General features: G+C 37.6%; 1 long non-coding RNA gene across 1 annotated transcript; it reads left to right on the forward strand.

The window, feature by feature from the left end:
• Nucleotides 1-4,759: 4,759 nt before the first annotated feature.
• On the forward strand, nt 4,760-10,739 carry LOC149778434 (uncharacterized). Its single transcript, XR_016415341.1, has 3 exons — nt 4,760-4,905; nt 7,698-7,811; nt 10,604-10,739. It is a non-coding gene; the product is annotated as an uncharacterized LOC149778434 (long non-coding RNA).
• The last annotated feature ends 9,062 nt before the right edge of the window (nt 10,740-19,801 follow it).

Consider the following 19,801-nt stretch of genomic DNA (forward strand, 5'->3'; position numbering starts at 1 on the left):
CATTGAGCTCGAGTCACCGTACGTGAAGGGGAAAATTGAAGCCGCATGATTGGATGGGCTATCACATGACGTTATACTGGGATGTGGTTAAGTGTTACCGCAACCGAACCTCAAAACCTGCACACCGACACCGATGAGTGCTGTGGAAACCAGGTCCAAGAGTCGTGAGACGAAACCGACTCCGATGGAAGTTACGTCAACACTGGTCAGTAACATACTTCCAATCGAGTTTAGGAAGGTTCAGCAGAAAGACGCAAATCTGACGCAGTTGCATAAATACGCTGAAAAGGAACGGCCATCAAAACTCCGACTGACGGTGATCTTGTATCGCCAAGCCAGGAAAGGATATGTGCACTTAAAACTGGTCGTCGTGCCCAAGGAGAAGCGAGATGAAGTGTTGATACTCGCGTATGAAAGTCTTATGGGAGGACACATGGGAATTGCCAAGACGCATGATCGTCTTGTCAAGGGATTCTACTGGCCAAGGGTCCAAGGAGATGTTAAGCTGTTCTGTATCTACTGTGACTAGTGTCAGAGAATGGCACCAAAAACGGATCATCGACCAGTCCCCTTGGAAGTACACCCTTATTGATGAACTCGGTATATTTTAACGGTCGAAGATTACGCTACACGCTCTCCGGAGGCGGTCGCGTTGCATAATATTGATTCAGAAACCTTCGCTTAAGCGCTGATTAGGATTTGGTCTAGAGTCGGAATGCCCGATGAGATCCTGGCCGATCAAGGGACACAATTCATGAGTCGCGTAATGGGAGAGATGAACCGACTGATGTCGATTAAGCACATCAAAGCTACACCGTATAACTCCAAATGTAACGGGCTAGTCGAGCTGTTTAACGGGACTCTGAAAAACACGCTTAAGAAGTTTTATGGAGGCCGTCACAACTATTGGGATCGGTATATTCCTGCCATGCTTGCGCATATGCTTTGGAAGTACCACAAGCTAGTTTAGGCTTTTCTCCCTTTGAACTCTTTTATGGGAGGACCGTACGTGGACCTATCGCCGTATTGAGACAGCTGTGGACGGACGATCACGCTGTCGCACTACCTATCAGTACGGCGTAGATTTGCGAAACAAACTGGTAGAAGTTATTACCCTCGCATAGAAGAACCTCAAGCGAGTGAAGTCGCATCTGGCGAAGTAATACAAGCGCGGGAAACCACGCCAGTATGAAGTAGGGGACAACGTGTTGTTGCTGTTGCCCCAAGAACACAACAAGCTGAAAGTTTCTTGGAAGGGGTCGTCAATCGTAACTGGAGAGGTCGTGGGTCAAACTTATCGGATACGACTACCTGCTAAGGAATAGCTGTACCATACTAATCTTCTTAAGAGATCCCGTGAAAGAGAGACCGTCAGCGATTTTGTCGTTGCCACGATCGTCACAGAGAACACCAATGGCGACACGGAAGGTGCGAACACCGTCCCGAGGTATCCATTAACGAGGGCTGAGACACTCTCTGACGTGGAGTGTGACCCCATGTTGACTGCGGAGCAGTAGGAAGACACAGAGTCGTTGCTGTAAGGGTATTCCGATGTACGTACGGAAGTACCCGGGAGAATGTCACTTGTCGAGTACGGGTTAAAGCTGGTGGACGACCGGCAATTGCAGCGGAAACCATACCCTCTGCCCCACGCGAAACGACAAGTGATAAGAGAAGTGATAAGAGAAGAGATCGAACAGATGATTGTTCTGGGATTAATCGAACCCGCCGATTCTCCGTACAGTTCTCCTATAGTCTGAGTGAAGAAGAAGGATGGTACCCATCGGTTTTGTGTCGACTACCGAAAGCTGAATCTGGTGACGAAATTTCAAGTCGAAATGCTATCTGACCCAGAACATATTTTTGCTTCTGTCTCGAAAGAGAACTATTTTTCGAAGTTGTGTATGTCCAAGGGCTATTGGCAAATTCATGTAAGAGAAGAGGATAGGGCAAATCTCGCGTTTGCTACTCCCGACGGGACATACTAATGGTTAGACATGCCTTTTGGAGACCAGAATGTGCCCAGCGTCTTCACTAGAATGACGCGGTGGTTGTTTGAACCCTTACACAATAGAGGTGTTCATAACTTCATGGATGATCTTTTGCTAGCCACAGAGACGCGTGGTGAGCACCTAACTATGCTAGCTGACGTGTTGGAACGGCTACGTCAAGCGGGATTGACGGACGACTCGCCCTTCCAAATGTAACATTGGGTTCCGGATGTTGGACTATTTGGGACACTCCCCAGAGAAGTCGAAGTGAGCACGCTTTTCTAACGCTGCACGGTAGGCTGACATCCGACGCTATTGTCTATCTGCCGGATCTATCCAAACAATTCTTGCTCCTTACTGACGCATGTGACACGTGCCTGGGAGCATTACTACTGCAAGAACACGGGGATACGCTTTTTCCCGTCGCGTACGGCAGTCGAAACTCTCTGCTGCAGAGAATTACTCCGTATTGGAGAGAAATAACATCGGAATCGTGTTCGGGATATTACGGTATGAGCGGAACTTGCGTCACGTAATAAGAAAAGAAATAGCTTGGTTTCGCCTTAGAACGATTTGATCATGTACGGATACTTTACACTTACCAATAATCACTCTCCTGTAGATTTAAGGCAAGTTTGTCTTCTAACTAACACACTAGTCTTTATAGCTGGTCAAGGAGTGATCGTTCTCCATTTTCGTTCCACAGCCATAGGGATAAGTGTTACATTTGTATTTTATTTGATATGTGAAGCATATTCAGTTTTTAATGTTGTATCGTGAAATTAACAAACAGGAAGACAAAAAAAATCACCATTCATGGATCTACCATGCGCACAGACATACGTATATACATATGGTATAACGGTACCAATTGCGCAAGTCCAGGTGGGCGGAGCTTAAGGTGTATGGAACATTGTATTCAGAATTAAAGAACAAAACTAGCTGTGATTGGTGCATTATGTAAGACTTGTACTTTCTGTTTGGCTTAAAAAAAAGTTGAGCCTCTTGGCAACATGTGAGTTTGTGTTAATTTCTATCTAGATCATATTTTGTATTTTTTATGATTTTTTTAAAATATGGTACACATGACTGAAAATGTGCTTGTTGTGACTAGATAACTCTTACCCCTGTCTAGTTCCAGTAGAGTTATCTCTCTTAAATGCAATGGAGTACCTGGTTATGTCATTGTCAAATTGACAATCTAGCATTGTTCTATATGACAGCGTGTGACATGCATGCCAAAGTAGGACAGAAAGTATATTTATTTCACAAAACATTAGCATTGAGGTATATGGAAAAACAATTGGTACCGTGATACCTAAAGGAAAGAATAGCCTCACAGTGTTTCCATAGAAACGCATACATGTGGGCGGCATTTATGAACTATACTAGTTTGATGTAGGAAAACAAATGTATGCTGAACACTTTTGGTCAAATATTGAAAGTTCTTTAAGAATAAAATGTATGAAATCTTTAGAAAATAGCACAAGATGGCTTTGGATGGGGACTTTTGATAACTATAGCTATGATAGATATAGACTTGTGTTACCTGATGCCTTTATGTATGTGCTGTTACCTCCTAGATTGGAATGCATGCAACAAAATAAGTTATGTAAACATAATATAGTTGATTTTGGCCAAATATTGGCTATTGTACCTGCAAAAGATGAAAAATCATGTGTACAAAAACAACTATCTTGTTCTTGTAAGGCATGCCATAAACCAGGATAGAGAACATTCTAAGTACACTTGTAGATAGATCACTTGTACCATGTGGGATGTTCTGGCATGAGTAATTTTTAGGTAATTTATTAAGGATTTGGTATTCCTTCCCATTTTGATTTGAATTGTCCTGCTCTAATTGTCCCTTTTTTTTTTTTACACTCTCCTGCTTTGAAATTGTTCATGTAGTTAGTTCAGTTCTCTTGCATTCCCTTTTGTTGAAGTAGCAGTGAATACCAACAAACAAGAACAGTTTCCTTAAGTCAGCATTTCCCATTGGCACTTGTATAAGCCCAATTATAATCTACTATTGACTTTCAATTAATCCTATTTCTTTCTGTCAAGCTGCTCCTGTGGAATTTCCATGTTTGGTCCAACATTACAGAATGATAACCATTTTAGTCACACAGTGCGTATTCATTCCATTCAAATCCACACTGTTCTTGAAACTTTGCATCCCATCGCAAGAATCCAAATTGGCATGAGATGATATCTGCATGGTTATGGAAGGCTGCACTCTACATGCCGGCATTGTAGAAAATATGAACTATGTGATATGAAAGAGCTGCGTCATCTTAGAAATTAAAATTACATGACTCTTGAGGTCTCCACTAAACATAGGAGTCTAAATGTTAGGTTCTCACTTTGTCAGTAATGTATTTTGAGATAATTTAATTGCAATGAAGTTAATACAGGTTGTTGATGAACTCATCTATATTACATGGATAATGTATTCAAGGTTACCACACCTTATGTATATCATTCAGTTATCTCCCTTACACCAGTCATAACATTTCAAGGAAATAAAATCTCACATTTTCAGTGACTGATTATGAAAATAAAGAGAAGATTTGTGAAGTATTATATTAGCCCTCAATCTTGATGCAAATGTAAGTAGAAGCAATTTGGTAATTTCTCACAGTAAAGTTTACAAGTTTAAAAACTGATAAGGTATGTTCTGCTTGGCTCTGAGATAAGTTTCTCTCTATCTTATGCCAATTATTAGTAAATTCTTATGTAGAAGAAATATACTTTATATGTATCTATATTATCTAAATTATTCACCCTTTTATATTAGATGGAAATGAACACAACTTCACTTGAAATTTGGGTCCTGTAAGGGATGTTATAGCACAGTTGCCTTTGGGCTGTCCTTGGACCTGTTGGGCCCTGCCCCATATATTTGTCCAAGGTAAGGTCATCAAACTTTCACTTCTCATTTTTCGCATTGCTGATTTTGCCACCTTTAATTCCTTTATCATAAGCTACCTCTCCCTTTTAGATAAACACTTTCCTCCTGTTTTTAACTCCATTTGATGTGCTATACTTAGTGTTTATATTTGGCATTTTTCTGTATTTTATTCCCCTAATTTCTCCTCCCAATCCAAACATAACCACTTAGAAGCTGCGATTTACTATATTTGGTGACTGACTGGCTTATTGAAACAATTTTATTCACATTACAAAGGAGGAAAACTTACTATTTGTGTTACAAAGAGGATGGGTAGGTGGACCTTTGTGTGAGGACTGGTGGTTAGTGACCTCTTGTATCTGTAGATAGTGTAAAGTGGTCAAAGCTTATACTTTATAATAAGATTGGGTCATGTCCACCTGTCTCTGATGTTAAGTTCTGCACCTACCAAACAAATATAAATTCCTTTCTTTTAGGTGAATTGTACATTTTGAAGTAGGACAGGTGCATACTATTTGGTACATTGACCTTTGACCTAGTTATTACATAATGTGATATAATGTGATTTATCCCATATCACCTATGTGAAGTTCAATAATTGCTGATATGAATAAGATACAACTCATAGTTGAAAGAATTCATTTTATTTCAAAAGATGATTTTGATGGTGAAGCAAAAGTATGAAAACAATAGTTCAAACAGCTCAATGACATTTCTATACACATTCATATAAGACATAGGTTAGTACCTCATCAAATTGTTTCTCACAAGTGAGACTAAGTATATTTGTTACTTATACAGTCCCGAACTATTTCACAGATTATTGGAAAAATTAAGGTTTGCTATAGGTATAACGGTACCAATTGCGCAAGTCCAGGTGGGCGGAGCTTAAGGTGTATGGAACATTGTATTCAGAATTAAAGAACAAAACTAGCTGTGATTGGTGCATTATGTAAGACTTGTACTTTCTGTTTGGCTTAAAAAAAAGTTGAGCCTCTTGGCAACATGTGAGTTTGTGTTAATTTCTATCTAGATCATATTTTGTATTTTTTATGATTTTTTTAAAATATGGTACACATGACTGAAAATGTGCTTGTTGTGACTAGATAACTCTTACCCCTGTCTAGTTCCAGTAGAGTTATCTCTCTTAAATGCAATGGAGTACCTGGTTATGTCATTGTCAAATTGACAATCTAGCATTGTTCTATATGACAGCGTGTGACATGCATGCCAAAGTAGGACAGAAAGTATATTTATTTCACAAAACATTAGCATTGAGGTATATGGAAAAACAATTGGTACCGTGATACCTAAAGGAAAGAATAGCCTCACAGTGTTTCCATAGAAACGCATACATGTGGGCGGCATTTATGAACTATACTAGTTTGATGTAGGAAAACAAATGTATGCTGAACACTTTTGGTCAAATATTGAAAGTTCTTTAAGAATAAAATGTATGAAATCTTTAGAAAATAGCACAAGATGGCTTTGGATGGGGACTTTTGATAACTATAGCTATGATAGATATAGACTTGTGTTACCTGATGCCTTTATGTATGTGCTGTTACCTCCTAGATTGGAATGCATGCAACAAAATAAGTTATGTAAACATAATATAGTTGATTTTGGCCAAATATTGGCTATTGTACCTGCAAAAGATGAAAAATCATGTGTACAAAAACAACTATCTTGTTCTTGTAAGGCATGCCATAAACCAGGATAGAGAACATTCTAAGTACACTTGTAGATAGATCACTTGTACCATGTGGGATGTTCTGGCATGAGTAATTTTTAGGTAATTTATTAAGGATTTGGTATTCCTTCCCATTTTGATTTGAATTGTCCTGCTCTAATTGTCCCTTTTTTTTTTTTACACTCTCCTGCTTTGAAATTGTTCATGTAGTTAGTTCAGTTCTCTTGCATTCCCTTTTGTTGAAGTAGCAGTGAATACCAACAAACAAGAACAGTTTCCTTAAGTCAGCATTTCCCATTGGCACTTGTATAAGCCCAATTATAATCTACTATTGACTTTCAATTAATCCTATTTCTTTCTGTCAAGCTGCTCCTGTGGAATTTCCATGTTTGGTCCAACATTACAGAATGATAACCATTTTAGTCACACAGTGCGTATTCATTCCATTCAAATCCACACTGTTCTTGAAACTTTGCATCCCATCGCAAGAATCCAAATTGGCATGAGATGATATCTGCATGGTTATGGAAGGCTGCACTCTACATGCCGGCATTGTAGAAAATATGAACTATGTGATATGAAAGAGCTGCGTCATCTTAGAAATTAAAATTACATGACTCTTGAGGTCTCCACTAAACATAGGAGTCTAAATGTTAGGTTCTCACTTTGTCAGTAATGTATTTTGAGATAATTTAATTGCAATGAAGTTAATACAGGTTGTTGATGAACTCATCTATATTACATGGATAATGTATTCAAGGTTACCACACCTTATGTATATCATTCAGTTATCTCCCTTACACCAGTCATAACATTTCAAGGAAATAAAATCTCACATTTTCAGTGACTGATTATGAAAATAAAGAGAAGATTTGTGAAGTATTATATTAGCCCTCAATCTTGATGCAAATGTAAGTAGAAGCAATTTGGTAATTTCTCACAGTAAAGTTTACAAGTTTAAAAACTGATAAGGTATGTTCTGCTTGGCTCTGAGATAAGTTTCTCTCTATCTTATGCCAATTATTAGTAAATTCTTATGTAGAAGAAATATACTTTATATGTATCTATATTATCTAAATTATTCACCCTTTTATATTAGATGGAAATGAACACAACTTCACTTGAAATTTGGGTCCTGTAAGGGATGTTATAGCACAGTTGCCTTTGGGCTGTCCTTGGACCTGTTGGGCCCTGCCCCATATATTTGTCCAAGGTAAGGTCATCAAACTTTCACTTCTCATTTTTCGCATTGCTGATTTTGCCACCTTTAATTCCTTTATCATAAGCTACCTCTCCCTTTTAGATAAACACTTTCCTCCTGTTTTTAACTCCATTTGATGTGCTATACTTAGTGTTTATATTTGGCATTTTTCTGTATTTTATTCCCCTAATTTCTCCTCCCAATCCAAACATAACCACTTAGAAGCTGCGATTTACTATATTTGGTGACTGACTGGCTTATTGAAACAATTTTATTCACATTACAAAGGAGGAAAACTTACTATTTGTGTTACAAAGAGGATGGGTAGGTGGACCTTTGTGTGAGGACTGGTGGTTAGTGACCTCTTGTATCTGTAGATAGTGTAAAGTGGTCAAAGCTTATACTTTATAATAAGATTGGGTCATGTCCACCTGTCTCTGATGTTAAGTTCTGCACCTACCAAACAAATATAAATTCCTTTCTTTTAGGTGAATTGTACATTTTGAAGTAGGACAGGTGCATACTATTTGGTACATTGACCTTTGACCTAGTTATTACATAATGTGATATAATGTGATTTATCCCATATCACCTATGTGAAGTTCAATAATTGCTGATATGAATAAGATACAACTCATAGTTGAAAGAATTCATTTTATTTCAAAAGATGATTTTGATGGTGAAGCAAAAGTATGAAAACAATAGTTCAAACAGCTCAATGACATTTCTATACACATTCATATAAGACATAGGTTAGTACCTCATCAAATTGTTTCTCACAAGTGAGACTAAGTATATTTGTTACTTATACAGTCCCGAACTATTTCACAGATTATTGGAAAAATTAAGGTTTGCTATAGGTATAACGGTACCAATTGCGCAAGTCCAGGTGGGCGGAGCTTAAGGTGTATGGAACATTGTATTCAGAATTAAAGAACAAAACTAGCTGTGATTGGTGCATTATGTAAGACTTGTACTTTCTGTTTGGCTTAAAAAAAAGTTGAGCCTCTTGGCAACATGTGAGTTTGTGTTAATTTCTATCTAGATCATATTTTGTATTTTTTATGATTTTTTTAAAATATGGTACACATGACTGAAAATGTGCTTGTTGTGACTAGATAACTCTTACCCCTGTCTAGTTCCAGTAGAGTTATCTCTCTTAAATGCAATGGAGTACCTGGTTATGTCATTGTCAAATTGACAATCTAGCATTGTTCTATATGACAGCGTGTGACATGCATGCCAAAGTAGGACAGAAAGTATATTTATTTCACAAAACATTAGCATTGAGGTATATGGAAAAACAATTGGTACCGTGATACCTAAAGGAAAGAATAGCCTCACAGTGTTTCCATAGAAACGCATACATGTGGGCGGCATTTATGAACTATACTAGTTTGATGTAGGAAAACAAATGTATGCTGAACACTTTTGGTCAAATATTGAAAGTTCTTTAAGAATAAAATGTATGAAATCTTTAGAAAATAGCACAAGATGGCTTTGGATGGGGACTTTTGATAACTATAGCTATGATAGATATAGACTTGTGTTACCTGATGCCTTTATGTATGTGCTGTTACCTCCTAGATTGGAATGCATGCAACAAAATAAGTTATGTAAACATAATATAGTTGATTTTGGCCAAATATTGGCTATTGTACCTGCAAAAGATGAAAAATCATGTGTACAAAAACAACTATCTTGTTCTTGTAAGGCATGCCATAAACCAGGATAGAGAACATTCTAAGTACACTTGTAGATAGATCACTTGTACCATGTGGGATGTTCTGGCATGAGTAATTTTTAGGTAATTTATTAAGGATTTGGTATTCCTTCCCATTTTGATTTGAATTGTCCTGCTCTAATTGTCCCTTTTTTTTTTTTACACTCTCCTGCTTTGAAATTGTTCATGTAGTTAGTTCAGTTCTCTTGCATTCCCTTTTGTTGAAGTAGCAGTGAATACCAACAAACAAGAACAGTTTCCTTAAGTCAGCATTTCCCATTGGCACTTGTATAAGCCCAATTATAATCTACTATTGACTTTCAATTAATCCTATTTCTTTCTGTCAAGCTGCTCCTGTGGAATTTCCATGTTTGGTCCAACATTACAGAATGATAACCATTTTAGTCACACAGTGCGTATTCATTCCATTCAAATCCACACTGTTCTTGAAACTTTGCATCCCATCGCAAGAATCCAAATTGGCATGAGATGATATCTGCATGGTTATGGAAGGCTGCACTCTACATGCCGGCATTGTAGAAAATATGAACTATGTGATATGAAAGAGCTGCGTCATCTTAGAAATTAAAATTACATGACTCTTGAGGTCTCCACTAAACATAGGAGTCTAAATGTTAGGTTCTCACTTTGTCAGTAATGTATTTTGAGATAATTTAATTGCAATGAAGTTAATACAGGTTGTTGATGAACTCATCTATATTACATGGATAATGTATTCAAGGTTACCACACCTTATGTATATCATTCAGTTATCTCCCTTACACCAGTCATAACATTTCAAGGAAATAAAATCTCACATTTTCAGTGACTGATTATGAAAATAAAGAGAAGATTTGTGAAGTATTATATTAGCCCTCAATCTTGATGCAAATGTAAGTAGAAGCAATTTGGTAATTTCTCACAGTAAAGTTTACAAGTTTAAAAACTGATAAGGTATGTTCTGCTTGGCTCTGAGATAAGTTTCTCTCTATCTTATGCCAATTATTAGTAAATTCTTATGTAGAAGAAATATACTTTATATGTATCTATATTATCTAAATTATTCACCCTTTTATATTAGATGGAAATGAACACAACTTCACTTGAAATTTGGGTCCTGTAAGGGATGTTATAGCACAGTTGCCTTTGGGCTGTCCTTGGACCTGTTGGGCCCTGCCCCATATATTTGTCCAAGGTAAGGTCATCAAACTTTCACTTCTCATTTTTCGCATTGCTGATTTTGCCACCTTTAATTCCTTTATCATAAGCTACCTCTCCCTTTTAGATAAACACTTTCCTCCTGTTTTTAACTCCATTTGATGTGCTATACTTAGTGTTTATATTTGGCATTTTTCTGTATTTTATTCCCCTAATTTCTCCTCCCAATCCAAACATAACCACTTAGAAGCTGCGATTTACTATATTTGGTGACTGACTGGCTTATTGAAACAATTTTATTCACATTACAAAGGAGGAAAACTTACTATTTGTGTTACAAAGAGGATGGGTAGGTGGACCTTTGTGTGAGGACTGGTGGTTAGTGACCTCTTGTATCTGTAGATAGTGTAAAGTGGTCAAAGCTTATACTTTATAATAAGATTGGGTCATGTCCACCTGTCTCTGATGTTAAGTTCTGCACCTACCAAACAAATATAAATTCCTTTCTTTTAGGTGAATTGTACATTTTGAAGTAGGACAGGTGCATACTATTTGGTACATTGACCTTTGACCTAGTTATTACATAATGTGATATAATGTGATTTATCCCATATCACCTATGTGAAGTTCAATAATTGCTGATATGAATAAGATACAACTCATAGTTGAAAGAATTCATTTTATTTCAAAAGATGATTTTGATGGTGAAGCAAAAGTATGAAAACAATAGTTCAAACAGCTCAATGACATTTCTATACACATTCATATAAGACATAGGTTAGTACCTCATCAAATTGTTTCTCACAAGTGAGACTAAGTATATTTGTTACTTATACAGTCCCGAACTATTTCACAGATTATTGGAAAAATTAAGGTTTGCTATAGGTATAACGGTACCAATTGCGCAAGTCCAGGTGGGCGGAGCTTAAGGTGTATGGAACATTGTATTCAGAATTAAAGAACAAAACTAGCTGTGATTGGTGCATTATGTAAGACTTGTACTTTCTGTTTGGCTTAAAAAAAAGTTGAGCCTCTTGGCAACATGTGAGTTTGTGTTAATTTCTATCTAGATCATATTTTGTATTTTTTATGATTTTTTTAAAATATGGTACACATGACTGAAAATGTGCTTGTTGTGACTAGATAACTCTTACCCCTGTCTAGTTCCAGTAGAGTTATCTCTCTTAAATGCAATGGAGTACCTGGTTATGTCATTGTCAAATTGACAATCTAGCATTGTTCTATATGACAGCGTGTGACATGCATGCCAAAGTAGGACAGAAAGTATATTTATTTCACAAAACATTAGCATTGAGGTATATGGAAAAACAATTGGTACCGTGATACCATATGTACAGACAGGTACCGACAGGAACAGACAGCTACAATAAAACCAAACTTGTCATAATAACAGGTACGAAATTAAAATAAATAGATACATGCTACTAAATTAAACCCCAAATAGCAATTTGTAACAATTCAAAAGTTTACGTTTTAAATCCGCGATATAAATATTTCATATCATAAACTTTGTGTTGTGTTGTCATTTGATTCAAGCATCCATTCAGGTCTATCCTGTTGCAATTTATACGGAAGAGGAGAAAGAATTGGGTGAAATAGGAGAGAGAAAGGATACAACACATGAGTAGAAATACAAGGATTGGCGGAAATCAGTCTCACACTGCTAATCAAGTGATGCAATAGGCTTATTACAAGGTCGAGCGGAAGGAGTTTAATTGGAAATTTGAATCGTTTGAGTTTTGAATTATGATTAAAATTTTATTCATTGAATTTCAACCTTTTTTGTATATTTAACCATCTAACAGTCGGCATTGCTGACTGTGGGCTCAGAGCTTTACATCTATCTTTCACTAAATTTAACTTCCAACAAAATAGAGCCTGCGATATAAATGCGTTGGTGCATTTGTAATTCACGTGTGGGACTTCTATAATAGTTTAAAATATTGGGAGCACCACACCCCAACCATATACTTCGGCACAATGTGTAAGATCTATACGTTTTTACTTTATGTGCAGTTTTAATGCTGTAGAGTAGTCTTTGAATAGGGATTTATATTTGGGTTATTAATCAGGATTAACTCGTATACCCCCTTGACTTTGACCACGCGGCATGCTCGATGAATACCCTTGGTTCATCGCGTGCGCCTGTACTATCAATCTGCTTTGGAATTCCATGGAACAGCCTTATGCTGATTTACACATTTTGAGTGGAACGGAGTTTGCTGAGAAATGTTTCGTTTCTGTGCGTCTTTACTTCTCAAAGAGAAGTCGAAAATGTCTTTGATTAATGTCCCCAACAGTCACCGCCGATGTGAAAACTACTAGAATTATTATTGGTGGATGTGCCAATATAATAATAGTTTGAGACAATTTGATATTTGCTAGACCACGACAATGATCGATATACGTATGCGTATCACGTGTGCGGTCTTTAACATTGATAAAAGGGACATTACATTGTAATTATTTCAAAATAATCAATGAAACAGAAAGAGTCATTACACTCAAAGATCAGATGACTAATGGCAATACAAAAATGGATTCGTTTTTGCATCTGCAGTTATATTATGCGTTTTTCGGCAACGCTGATAAGTGTCAGTATGAGTTCTATTTTTCTTGACGTTAGGTTTCACGAGAAGATAGATTTATAATTTTTCATATTAAAGAATCCTCGCGATGGCCTAATTAGAATGTTAAATTCTTCATGAAGACATTCCAGGTTCGAGTCATGTTTGCTAAAATATATATTTTTTTATTTATTGAACAAACGTCTAGCTCCATTTGAACGATAAACACTATGACTATTTGTCAGTGTATGTTAGTGATACATAATTCTTTGAGAGACATCTGGGGCTGCAAATTCACACTGCCACAATCGATACTGATTAGGACACGTCTGATGACTATAAGAACGTATGTGCAACAACTCAAATAATTTCCAGAGCGTTGGTGCATTTGTAATTCACAGAAAAGATCAACTAGCTTTTCAGACTTAATGCATCACATCTCTTCATCAAAGGGGCTCAAAAAGGCTGTGTGAACTTTAACAAAAGTAACCTGCGCCTTGATCAATTAACAGGGATAGGAATAGCGTTGGAGTAAGCACGAGAAAACTCGGCAAAGAAACTCGGCGAAGAATACAACAAAAGTAAGAAAATTCATTGTATAATATTATGCAAGGAAACGTTAAGTTGCTGACATTAAATGATTCGCCCATGCGAGATAGTTTAAACGTTGAGGATGTTGAAAACTGTGGCATACCCAGCAAAGGTAACGAACTATTTAGTGAACACAGCAGAGACTTCGAAGATTCTTTCGATCCCTCTCAATAAAATATTAATTAGAAAGATGCCCACAGCTTATAATATACTGAAAAACCAACGGCACTTATTTGCCAAGATAATATGAGGAAATGACACGCAATCCAGAAAAATGGTGGAATTTATGTGAAAAGCTATTCCAGAGCAAAGATAAAGACGCTATAAAAACAATACCAAGACACAGCGCGGTAATTGCAAGAGGTTTCAAGTTCAAATACAAATACTCCAGCACGTTTGAAATTCTTGGTTGCCAACATAAAATGCATCACCATTTAGGAGTTGCTGTCCGGTGATTTCATAAAATATTATATTACAGAGAAGTTATTTTTTGTGCAGGAAAAGCTCTTTGACACTACTCGACCAATAAACATTGCCATTATGTGTTAAACGTATTGTACGAGTAACAAAGTTTGATCAGATACGATCCAGCACAGCATAGTCTGATAATGTGCCAAATGTAGTTATGCACAGCATAAACTGAGAAGTTAGATTTATAATTTTATAAAACTGTCGTCGAACCCTTCAAGAAAAGTCAACGCTTTGAAGAAAGAAGAAACAAGTCAATGAAATAATATCTAGGGTTGAAGAGACTGCAGTTTCTAATCCTGATACAGTAAAAATAATACCACAAACACTTCATTGCCAAAAAATCCATTAGCTGATGCTTTTATTACATAAGCATGCCTACCATGAATCAACTCAAACAATCCGTGCAAGAGATGGAATATTGTTAGCAAGAGGCGCAGCAAATGCAGATATTCATGTAATATTAAGACTTCCTTAGAATAAATCTAGTCCGACCCCGAGGCAGCTTCATGCAACAGCAGCCAAGTATCGTTATTATAGACACACTGGCTTTATATTCCTGATATAGTTTACAACTTCTATTCTTCATGGCTTTTGCTCACTTTAGCAAAAAATAAATGTATGTATGTATGTGTATATATATATATATATATATATATATATATATATATATATATATATATATATATATATATATAGAGGCCCCGAGTGGCCTAGTGGTCTAAAGCGCTCACCGTTCCGGATCACTTCCATCTCACCTCTGCCTGCGTGGGTTCGAGTCCAAGGCTCGGCTAGCGTGGGTACGTGGGTAAGCCTGTCAGTAGCTTCTCGTGGGTCGGTGGTTCTTCCCTGGGTTTTCCAGGGTTCTTCCTCCACCAGTTATACTGGCCGCCATATATAGCCTATCTTGTGTTGAAAAATGGCGTTAAACCCGAGAACAACAACAATATATATATATATATATATATATATATATATATATATATATATATATATATATATATATATATATATATATATATATATATATATATATATATATATATATATATATATATATATATATATATATAGTTTTGGAAGACAAGTGTCGAGTTCGTATACTACTGGTGGAAAAGGTTGCTTTTTAAACAATGCTGTTAACTGACTCCAACCACGTAAATAACTGGACACAATAAATAAATACGATCCACACTCGAGCGTTCTTAAGATATTACATTTAGTTTTGTCCAAACCATTTATGTTATCAAAAGCAATTCGATTATTTGTTAGTTTAAATTCAGATGTTTCCTCTTGTTTTGCTGGTCAGCAGATTTTAATATAATGCAAATGAGGTAACTTCACTTCCCGCCATTTCAGCAATAAGATGGCTACTCAAAGAGCCGTCCAATCGAGTTTACAACGGTACAATTAAATAAAACAGTGGTTGTATTATGCGCAGGGTGCTACTACCCTTCGTTAAATAATTGACAAGTTCAACTGGTAGTGCAAGTCCATACGAGTCGAAATATAAACGATGTCGAGGTGTCACCACGTGTACGACCAAATGAGTGCCAGGTCCTGTTGTCAAATCCAGGTTGACAATACCGGATTCACTTGTGCATTGCAACATCGATTCAAGTTCATTTCGCATGAAGGTCCACGACACTTTCTTAAATGATTTAATTCGCAAAACCCTTCCACTCAGTCTACATAATTGTTGATGTCAACGCTACCTTACGGTATCATATATTAAATGCATCTTTAGACAAGCATGCCTTAATTAAAAGAAATAGGGTTAAGCACCAAAGTACACCTAAATGCATTACTCCTGATATCAATGAGGCTAGGCACCTAAGAGATAATTTCCACAAGACAAAATACGCGAAAAACTATAGAAAGTGGTGGAATAGAGATAAGAACCTGATAAATAAGGCAAAAGAGAACTTCCAAGGCATTGTGAAAGCATATAAAATAGCTGAACCCAACCAAGAACATTTATTTTCCCTCTAGATTTAAGCAAAATGATGATATAGAAACTTCTGTACAAGACATCAGGGCCCTTCCTGATGCAGTTCAGACAGTTCCTACTGTTGCCGCTTTTGTGAGCGATGGAGTCGCTTCTGCTAACAACCCTGGAACTGCAGCAAGAAAAGGAAGTATTCAAGAGGTCTTCTGTAACAGCAGTACCTCTGATTTGGATAATGACCATTGAAGGAATTGAGACGTTATGCATCGAAACACATCGTGTTTTACATCAAAACAATGTCGCAGTGCAGTGAGTTGTTGCAAATGCGACTCTGAGCTTCACATTAATGATCACGATCACGTCAACACAACGAGATTCCACGCAGTTCATCCCAAGATATTCCCACACACAATCAGGATCGCACTAGCATTTTAGATTATTTTCCATAATACCCGGTGAATATTGCACTGAGAACGTTTCTCGGTTGGTTTGGAGATATAAATGAGATTTTTGAACGCGAACAGCAGCAGAGGGGCTGTACAGACCGAAACTTTTTGCACAATAAACCCCTCCAGGAAACTATTCCTCGATAGAGGGCTTATTTCGACGAAATAAACCCTTCTATTCAGAATACAGGACAAAAAAAAAATGTCCCCCGAAAACTCGAAGAGTTTCCAGGGACAAACTCGTTGAGTTTGCACTGACAACTTGGGTTACTTCAATAAATCTGAAACAGTTTCCGTGGCGGGGTCGTTATTGAAAAATCCATGGGTCGGGTCCATCCCCTCTGCTGCTCTGGGAAATGAGTTTCCAAGGAAAAACATTTTTATGTTAGCGGAATTAAATCATTGACAAATAAATAATGGCAAATATTGGAGAAGCACATACGACTAGATTAGCTCGAGAACGTCTCGAAGCAATTCAGAAATTTCTTCCTGTCCGTGATAGTGTCAGACAAAAATTACAACTAAGACAGCAAGCACGGGAAGGCTTTGCAGAGACTACGGAGGAATTATTTAAACCCGTGACCAAAGCTACTGAAAAATCCGCAGCTGTTACCAAAGAGGCTTTAATAGAGCAAAGGAAAATTTTACAGGATATTTCAGCTGGACTTAAACCCCCGCCTCCACCCGATGAAGTTGTTGTGTCAGTACCTGCTGGTAAGCGAGTAACAGGGAGAATTACTGACCCCGCCAAAAGATTTACGCCGGATTATATTGAACTTCTTAAAAATGTACCAGAAGAGAAATTACCTGAGACAATACTGTTAGGATTGATTAGAAGAGATGTGTCTTTAAACCCAGAACACGGTTCTATGACAGATGATAATTTTATCAAATATTCGTATCGTATACGTGAAAATAAAAAACAAATCAGCAGGGACGATACAAAATACGATAGACTTGTAGATGCTATACGTAAACTTGAAATTCCACCATCGCAACCTCAAGAAGAAAAATCACCGTTGCAACACACAGAACGACAACAATATCCTTCACGGCGAAGAGCAATAGATCCTGACCTAACTCCGTTAAGTGAATACGAGGCTGCATCTGAAGGAAGTCCGCGGGGCCAAAAATTCAAACAAACTAGGTCGCCGATAATTAGCTTAACAACATCTTCTGAAAGTTTGCCTCAAGACATTTTATCCCCAAGAATTGTACCATCAACAGGGGAGGGTTTAGGATCCGGTTTTATTGCCTGCCCTAATAATATCATCGATGATGTATCACGGTTGGAAGTTCTCATCGGAGGAAGACGTGCCGGAAACAATTCTCCGGAAATTATAAATGAAGCCGCAGATATCTGTCAGAGACTATTTCAGCGTGGCATCATGGATATCAGCATCTACCGGGGGCTCATTGATGAACTCGCAGACGGTTACCACAGCGACTAATAATTAAATTTGCTAGCAAATTCAGTTAGATAAACAATAATTAAATAAAATGATACTACACGATTCTTTTCGCAGACCAAGAAGTGTCAGAGTAGTAAACTCACGATTACCAGTATACGAGGTTGTTTACGGAGATGGAGTCGGTGATGTTGTTAGGGATTTAGTCACAAGAATCGCTCCGAAAGCTGGACCGTTAGCAAAACAATTCGCGATGAAAGCCGCTGATGTTGTCAAGGATAAAGCCATTGGCACTGTTGGTAGTCTTGCCGGGAAAGCATTTCAATCAATCAAGGATCGACTAGCACAGCTGATACGAAAAAAAAACCCAGTCGAGAGGTTGGTGCCAGTAAAACTACCATCCACTGAAGCTATGCCGGCAAATGTTAGTAGCGTAGTAAATAAGGCCGTAAATCAGAAATTAGCTGAGATCGCAACAGCAGGAATTACCTCCAAAGCGTTGCAAGATAGTGTAACTGCTAATTTGATAGCTGGTAGTGGTTTCCGGTGACGATAACATTTTAATTAGATCATCACAAATAATAATAATGTTTGCACGAAAATCCAATGACGCGTTTGATATGTCCAAACCAGTACTTAAAGATGATTCTGTACGTGATTTTCAATATTATTCTTATGAAGCACGTGATCCTAACCAAGGCGGAAGAATTGAACTACAGGTCCAGGATACAAGTAGATACTTCTTGCCCGCTGAGGCCTTCATCGAAGTTGAAGGTAGGCTTTTAAAGAATGATAACACTAACTACGGAATCGGCGACCGAGTTGGATTTGTTAACAACGGCATCATGGCGTTATTTAAATCCGCTATTTACATGATAGATGGAAAAGAAATTGAAACAATTCATGATAACGTCGACGTTGCCACAACAATTCTCGGGTTGGCGAGATACTCGGATGATTACACCAGATCAGCCGGACCATCAATGATGTTTGCAAAGGATATAACCGACAGCCCCGAGAACAGGAATGTAACAATGAATAATGCCGGTGACGCAGTTGCATCGATGAACGAAAATTTTAATTTGGGTTTTGCAACACGTAGATCGATGTTAAGTGGAGATGAAGAGTTCTCAGGTGTGATTCCATTGTCTCACATCTTTGGATTCTGCAGAGATGTCCACAAGGTCATATTCGGTGCCAAACACACAGTTGTACTTGTGCGAAAACCTGATGATAATGACGCTATCTGGCGAGATGCTGCTGTTGCCCCTGGTCAGGTAATACTAACTAAACTGTGGTTGTGGATGCCAGTGTTGTCTCCGTCAATCACCGAAGAACAACGACTGTTGTCTTTCATGGACACGGGCGGTAAATCACTGCTATCCTGGAAAACAACAACCACAGACGTTATTCAGGGTGATAATGGTGGGTTGTTTACATGGCATATATCATCGCAACAAGGAGTATCAGCACCACGACATATTTTCATTGCATTTCAATACCGTGCTAGAACAGATAGCCAGGAAAGAAATCCAATGGTATTTGATACACTTGGAGTTTCTGAAGTTTCGTTGAGAATAAATGGGCATCAGGAGCCATCTGAGGATATATTAATAGATTTCGAACATCATCGTGTCGCACGCGCGTATCATCGTCTGATGTCATTTATGG

This window comes from Sinohyriopsis cumingii, chromosome 17 (assembly GCF_028554795.1).
Source record: "Sinohyriopsis cumingii isolate HCF-2022 chromosome 17, ASM2855479v2, whole genome shotgun sequence".
NCBI lineage: Eukaryota > Metazoa > Mollusca > Bivalvia > Unionida > Unionidae > Sinohyriopsis > Sinohyriopsis cumingii.